This window comes from Atta colombica, unplaced genomic scaffold (assembly GCF_001594045.1).
Source record: "Atta colombica isolate Treedump-2 unplaced genomic scaffold, Acol1.0 scaffold98, whole genome shotgun sequence".
Classification (NCBI taxonomy): domain Eukaryota; kingdom Metazoa; phylum Arthropoda; class Insecta; order Hymenoptera; family Formicidae; genus Atta; species Atta colombica.
The window spans coordinates 356,893-363,862 of record NW_017259592.1 but is presented as its reverse complement, the minus strand read 5'-3'; positions in this window follow the sequence as shown (position 1 = coordinate 363,862).

Sequence of the window (6,970 nt, the reverse complement as noted above, 5' to 3'; positions counted from 1 at the left end):
ATATATATATATAAATATATCCGAATGATTTCGTGTTATTTTGTTTATTCAATTCTTGTGATAGTTTTTTTTATGTAAATCATCTCAGAAATTAATCGTTTATTGTACGAAGTTTATTGTTCTCTGTCTAAAATTGGTATTTCATTCCATTTGAAATCACGCCTATGATTAATGCAATAATCTGAAATAACCGACAGAGTTGATCATTTTTTTATTGATATTGAATAGATTCGTTGATTTGAGATCGTTTGCCAAAAAAGATTAAATTACACAATTGTTACAAAAATATATATTTTTACATAACTATGGACGGCCTATTTAGTTGCCTTTATTTGTTTCACTTTTTACAATTTTATCAATCAAATTAGAATTTTAGACTCGTAATTGTTACGTGACTTTATATCCAATTGTATTATTAAAACTCATGTATCAATTTATAAGATATTTCTTTTCACGCTCGTATAAGATTTAATTCACATCATTAGAAATCTGTACATTATTTTATGTGTATTAACACTGAATTGAATTACTTGTCGCCAATTCATCCTATCATACAAGAAGAATTGCGAGCGATATATAAAATGTAAGATAAGAATTAATACAATTAGGGATTGTTATATTATTTTATTGTTCATATAAAAAATTGTATTTAGTATTCTATTCTTTTAGGCATTGATTATATTTAAACATTGAGAATGACCCAGTAGAGGTTAAAACGTTTGTTTTTATATATATAATATGGGATTAAATATATAGCATTTAATATCCAGCTTGGCTCATGGTCCTTTTTCGTTTATTTAGCAACTTTATATTTTAATATCTCTTTTAAGTTATAAATTGTAAAAAAATTCCTAATAATTATAGAAACATTTATTATTACAATACATCTGGACATATATTTTCTAATAGATGTTAATGAACTGCTACTGCTACTATAACATAGTTATCGTACATCAAATCAACACACAAACTACATAATTAAAATTAGATAACAAGAATAATTTGTAAATTGAAATTTGAATCAAAAAAGGAATTTATACCTTGTTCTGGAACAATTAAATAATTTACATAAATATGTAAGAGAACGCTAATAATCGGTAAAAATTAGATGTTATGAACACAATATATATTCTTAATTTTTAAATTTAATTATTTCAGATGTGACTGTGCGCTGAAACGTTCGAACATTAATCACAATCGATCTGAGATATTAATAATATAAATATGATAAGACGTCGGACATTCCTATATATGAAATAATTCTTTTCTAAATTAAATCAGTAAAAAACTTATTGCGAAAAATATTACCTCAGATAAAAAAATATTACCCGAGATTCGAATCTAGAACCTCTCAACTTTCCGTGGTCTAGTCAATTCGATCACTGAGGCTTCGGAAATATTCTACGCAATAACTAATATGTATAGTGAGAGAATGCATAATTAGGCAGTTTTAAGAATAACTACGAGACCGTGTAAATGATATACATAAATATATAACAGAAGAACGCCAATAATCTGAGATAATTAAATTAAAAAATTAAGAATATATATTAATATATATTCAATATATATGTTAAGAATATATATTGTATTCATCTAACTTTGACCGATTATTGGCGTTCTCTTACATATTTATGTATATCATTTACATAAATATGTAAGATGGTCTCGTACTTATTCTTAATTAAATAATTGTAACTAATGGGTTTAACATTGTAATTATATTTTCTAAGAATAAAGTAATAATCTTGATGCATGCTGATAATAAGTGCTATTCTTCAATTGCAAGTCGATATCTGCAAATTAATATTATTTTAGAATTAAGAAATATATATTATATAAAACATACAACATTTTTCTCTGAAAATTATATAAAAGTTACATTAGCAGAGAATGTGTGCTTTTAAAACAGACAATTTTTGCACTGCATTTATGTTTTCAAAGCAATGAATTTGTGTTTTTAAAGTAGTGAATTTGTATTTTTAAAGCAGTAAATTTGTGTTTTGAAGCAGTGAATTTGATTATAAAGCATCAAAAGTGATTAATTCACACAGCGCATACTTCCAATATTTCATTGTGACAGATTTTTTAATCTCCCCAGCAAATGAGAATGGATTAAAATGTATTGAAATTTTTTTCTATCCGAATGCTATTTTAAATAGCGAATACTTTTTTTTTATTTTATTGGGAGTACAAATAAATTTCCGCCGTTTGCAAAAGACGACACCACTAATAAACTATAGTTAAAATTGTTTGATGTAAAACGACATACCGTAAGATTGGACATCCGGCAATACCATAATCTTGAAATATTAGCGATTTTATATCAGCATCATATATTTTTTTTTATACGAAAATATCGAGTTTTGAGCCGAATAAGCGTCATTTGCGGGAACTTTTGATTTACTTCTTTACTTTGAAGAAATCTGCAGCTGAGGCTAGATTGCTTGTAAAAGCATATGGTAATGATGCCTTAAGTGAGAGAAGTTGTCGTGAATGGTTTCAAAAGTTTAAGAATTTGACGGTGAATTTGACGTCGAAGACAAAGAACGTAGCGGAAGGCCGAAAGTGTACGAAGACGCGAAATTGGAAGCATTATTGGATGAAGATTCGTGCCAAACGCAAAAAGAATTTGCACTTACATTAGGAGTGACTCAACAAATAATTTCATATCGTTTGAATTCCATATGAACTGAAGCCGGGAAACGTTGAATGCCGATTTTTCATATGTGAAATGCTGCTTGCCAGGCACAAACGAAAGGGTTTTTTGCAACGTATACTGATGATGAAAAATGGATCCACTAACCCAAAGAAGAGGAAATCATGGGAACCATCTGGCCATGCTTCAACATCGATAAGCCGAATATTCATGGAAAAAAATTCATGTTGTGTATTTGGTAGGATCAGCTTGGTGTCATGTATTATGAATTGCTCAAACCGAACGAGACCATTACTGGGGCTCTCTACCGAACACAATTGATGAAATTGAGCCGAGCACTCAAGGAAAAACGCGCCCACTACTACTCCAGGCATGACAAAATTATTCTCCTGCATGATAATGCTCGACCACATGTTGCGGCGCCGATCAAAACCTAGAAACACTCAAATGGGAAGTTCTGCCCGCCGTATTCTCCAGATATTGCTCCTTCTGACTATCACTTGTTCCGATCGATGACGCATGGCCTGTCTGAGTAACACTTCACATCATATGAAGATATCAAAAATTGTATCGATGATTGGATAGCCTCAAAAGATGAAGCGTTCTTCTGACACGGTATCCACATGCTATCAGAAAGATGGAAAAAGTGGTGGCTAGCGATGGCCATTACTTTGAATAAAACATTATATACCTCTTTCACAATAAATGCATAATATTTTTGATAAAAAACGGCGGAAACTTATTTGTACTCCCAATAATTGGATTCAATTAGATTCATTTGAATGCAATTGGATTGAAAACTGCATTTCATATTCAAAATTTTGAATTAAACAGTATTCACAATGTGTGTGTGTTGCGCATAGAAAAAACTAATATTTTTAGATTGAAAGGCATAGAGGTATGGTCCATTTCTATAAATGAATAAAAATACATTTAGGATTGAAAAGCATTCATTTTAACATTCGTGAATCAATATTTCTGAAAATCTGAATTCATTTCAATCCATTCTCGTTTGCTGGATCAATAATCGTTAATTTTAACGCTTAATATCTCGGTTCGAAGACGACACTTTTTTTTATCAGATTCTTTTGTTTCATGCAAAAACGCCTCTAATTTCATTGATTTTTGAGGTGTAAGAGAGTAAACTGAATACCCAGCAAACGAGAATAGATTGGATTGGATAAATGCATATGAATCAAGTTTTCAAATCCGCGTGATTCGCGAAAAAGATATGTATTTTATAGAGATTGAATATCCAGAATAAACGAGAATATATTAAAAGGGATTGAAATTTTTTTCTATCCGAATGCGTATTTTAAATAGCGAATATTTTTTTTGGAATGATTTCAATTATATTCAATTGGATGCAATTAAATTGAAAAACTCATTTCTTATTCAAAATTTTGAATTGAACAATATTCACAATTGTGTTTGTGTGCATAGAAAGAGCTAATATTATTTTTAGATTGAAAGGCATAGAGATGTTCTTTCTTATAATATTATTTTTATTTCTTATAATAAATTCTTATAATAATGCATGCAGAATTGAAAAGCATTTTAACATTCGTGAATTAATATTTCCGAAAATCTGAATCCATTTCATTTCATTTTAATCCATTCTCGTTTGCTGGGTACGCTGAATCCGTCTTTCTATACGTCTAGATAAGTATAATATGAATTTTAGTGGATTCATATAGATTCAGAAATAAAATGGTAATCTGTGATCCCAGAAAGTGATTTATCGTTAGAAAATAATGAAGTGCAATGAAATCCTTTTTAATCCTGAATGCATTTTTATTCATTTATAGGAATTACATAGAGCATATCTCTATGCTTTTCAATCTAAAAATAATATTAGCATTTTCTGTGCATCGTGAATACTACTTAATTACTAAATACTAAAATTAAATACTAAAAAAATACTACTTTAGAATTGTGAATAGGAAGTACAGTTTTGTTAATACAGTTAAATTCAAAAATAATATCAGCAATTTCTGTGCAATGTGAATACTGCTTAAGTCAATATTTTGAACATGAAATGCAGTTTTTCAGTCTAATTGAATAAAAAAAGTTTTTATTTAAAAATGGATAAATGTTACTTAAATTATTCATTGAAAAATTATAAGTAGGAAATTTTTCGTTTTAATCCAACTAAGTTCGAAAAAGTTATAACGTAAAAATAATTGAGCTATGTCCTTTGTTTCTCTTTGATTAGAAGTAAAATGATCGATGTGAACACTCGCAAACCAAGCCTGAACACTCGCAAACCAAGCCTGAACACAGCCTGAATATTAGACTCATCATGTACGGCGCGCGAAGGCCAAGCGTGATTAGATTATCCAACACTTATCCAATGTTGTCTCATAGCAATGTAAATTATTTTATTATATCTGTTAAATAATGATATTTTTATTATATCTATATAATTTCGTTTAGTTTAACTGGTTGTAATTTAAGTAGAGAATGAATAACACACTTACCAATTGAAGAAGTGATGTAGCGGCGAGTAACGTAGAAGATTCATAATCCAGTGATCCCAGATTCGATTTTTTAAATTAAAAAAATTTCTTCTTCACACTTTGAAGTACTTTTGAAACCATATAACTTTTGTGTAAAAAACTTTTTTCCATTTTTATATTTTCGACGATATTCGGCTCGGAAGAGATACCGTTTTTTTTTTCAGAGAGGTATTTCACTCCTTAAACAGTTAACGTATAAAAAAATACGTGTCTCTTAGTTTTTGTCTTTAACAACATATTTCATAGAGAATAAAATCAGTGCCAGACAGTTGTGAAATATTCTTTGTCAGATTAATTGAGTTTTATTGATTTCAATTCTAATAAAATATAAATTGTCAGTAATTTTTTTCCTAAATAAAATTTTTGGCAAAAAATTTTTGCTCGTTTTTATTCAATATTAACAAAAATATATTAAAATATTTTAAAATTCTATATAAAAGTCCATAAAAATAGAAGTGTTCGATTTGGAATTAATATTTCGGAAAAAAGCGTTTTTACATTTTTCATTATAGTTCACATGTCAGAAATACGTTAAAATGGTCAGTAGAATAGCAAGGTGATTCTAACCCACTATTTGTAGTGCGTATACATATACAATGTGCATGCGTGCGCGCGCGCGCGCGCGCGTGTGTGTGTGTGTGTGTGTGTGTGTGTGTGAGAGGGAGAAATGCACAAACGCGGGGTCCGAGAGAGAGGAAAACGCATCATCGGGATTCACGGTAAAGAGGAAGAGGTCGTTCCTTCTCTTTCTTACCCGTTACGTTCTAACCTATTGTTCTCGCTCTCCTATCCATTGTAGGATGCAGTTCTTTCTCTTCTACCCGTTGTCCTATATATAGCGTGCATCACCAAAATCTGGACAAATCGAACAATTTTCTTTAAATAAAATGTTTTTAATGAAAAATTAAATATTACAAAATCCTTTTACATGGTACTTTATACCATGTAAATCTTTGTAGAGCACAACTATTTGATGTATCCCCCATTAGTTTGAATGACGGCCTCTATTCTTGGTCTGAAGCGTTTCGTTCGCACGCTGCAATGTAGCGCTGTCCATGCTGACGAATGCTGTCTCAATAGCGGTCCTTAATGATGTCACATTGAGATGCCGAGACTTGTTTGTGATTCTTTCAACTATGCTCCATATGTAATAGTCCAAGGGATTTAAATCTGGACTGTTGGGAGGCCAGAATAGGAGCTGAGACGAACAACTTGGCTTGTCCTGGCAGCTTCAGAGAGCATCTGTCATATCTTTAATGTGTGCGATTTATATCGAAGGTCTTCCTCGGCAATTCGACGCATTGTTGGCTCGCTTACACCAACAATCGATACTTTTCGCAATGATTGCTCTGGGTCATCCGAAATCAGCCCTTTTAATGGGATGTGTTCTTTCGAATGACTCTTCCTCTGGCATACTAGAGCCTTCGTTGGACTAAAGCCATATATTTTGCCATAACGTCATAAATGATTGATCTCGAGTATCTAAAGAATCGAATTATTTCCGTTGCTTCCGTCCAACGCGAAAGCCTTTGATGATAGGTTCTTCGATTATATTTTACATTTGGTTTCAACATCGCGGCCGGCGGTATTTGAGAATATGACTATTTACTAGAAGCATCAGGTTTTCTCGGGTGCCAACAACTTCTGGCGGAGGCACAATATAGCGGAAAATTTTAATTGAAATTTGTCCGGATTTTGTACTTATTATTTGCGTATTTTTTTCCTCCCATTGCGCTCTCTTCCACGTTGTCTTTTCTTCTTACGCATAATTTTATTAAATAGTTATGATATT